Source organism: Lottia gigantea (genome assembly GCF_000327385.1).
Source record: "Lottia gigantea unplaced genomic scaffold LOTGIsca_273, whole genome shotgun sequence".
Classification (NCBI taxonomy): Eukaryota; Metazoa; Mollusca; class Gastropoda; family Lottiidae; genus Lottia; species Lottia gigantea.
The window spans coordinates 97,140-98,750 of record NW_008708863.1 but is presented as its reverse complement, the minus strand read 5'-3'; positions in this window follow the sequence as shown (position 1 = coordinate 98,750).

The following is a 1,611-nucleotide window of genomic DNA, read 5'->3' as shown; positions in this document are numbered from 1 at the left end:
GCTGATAATTTGNCAGAGATTGATGAGGAGCCCGGAATGGTGATGCCCACCACTCGAGGGTCATTCCGTACTTTAATTAGGAATGGCTCCAAAGCTAACACATATAGAAGAGGAGAGAGACTGCAGCCTTGTCTTACAGATCTTGTGACTGGAAATGGATTGGAGATATGCTGATTCACAATGACAGACGAATAAATATTACTATATAAAATTTTAATCCATTTTCTGAAATTACTACCAAAATGAAAATGTTCTAAACATGAAAAAAGAAACTCATGCGAAACGCGATCAAAGGCTTTCTCCTGGTCCAGACAGACGAAAGCACAAGGTAAATTTCTCTCCTGAACATAGTCCACCACAGATCTCAACAGGTGACCATTGTCCAAGATTGATCTGCCTGGAACAGAACAAGTCTGATCCAGGCCAATGATGTCCTCCAAAACACTACCAAGACGGGTAGCTAAAACTTTGGACAAAATCTTATAATATATGTTCAGGAGAGAGATAGGTCGCCAATTCTTGACGCTCTCGGGATGTTATAAATTTTTGCAAATAAGAGTAATGTAAGACAGGCTTTGAGACGGAGATAATGAATTGGATTTAAAAATTAGTTTGTAAAGATGAAAAAGAACATCACCGAGAACGTCAAAATTGGCGAGATAAAACTCTTTGGTCAATCCGTCTGGACCAGGAGACTTGTCACTTTTCATTGCAGAAAGGGCAGAAAGAATTTCACTCTTGGAGATCTCCCCCTCTAGTGAATCCCTAACAGAGTCACCAAGGGAGGGCAGAGCTTCCAAGAAGTGAGCCGCATCAGAAAAATTGAATGCTATCTTTTTTAAACAGGGAAGAGTAAAATAAAACAAAAGACTGCATGATCGTGCTGTTAGTGGTGCAGTGGTGATCACCATCTTCAGTACGGGTAATAGCCTTCCTGGCAGCACGATCATCTCAAAAAATATCTGGAGGGGTTTTCCAGCGCTTCCATCGACCGTCACAAGCACCGTCAATCTCCGCGTCCTCCAAACAACGAATCTGTTGTTTAACCTCGGACAGACGCGAAGAGAGACTCCCTGGAGTAGCAAGCTCGTGCTCGGTTAAGATCTGTACTCGACCCTAAGGACAGCTAGCTCTTTGTCTTTAGTTGATTTATTTTTACGTTGAAATTCAACACAAAATTGCTTAGTCTGAAATTTAGTGATAGCTTTCATAAACTGTAATGGTCTTTTAGGACCGAACAAAATCCATTATTTAAATAATTTATTACTTTGAACGTTTTGATATCGTTTTTCTTCAAGAAACACATGTTTCCGATATCAAAATCGCAAAATATTTTGAAAAGATACTTACATTTTACAAATGTTTTTGGTCCTTTGGATCTAATCGAAGTTGTGGTTCGGGAAAGGAAAGATTTCGCATCTTCTTTGAGTCATCATCTCGTTTCATCTAGGCACATAGTCCTTGGTGAAGATTTTAACTTTATCCATGATAATGTTTTAGACAAGGTTGGTGGTAACCAATCTGTAACATCGTCTAGCGTGTCTGACTTTGATAACATTTTAACACCTTTTAGTTTCAAAGATATTTTCAGACACTTACACCCATCTAAAT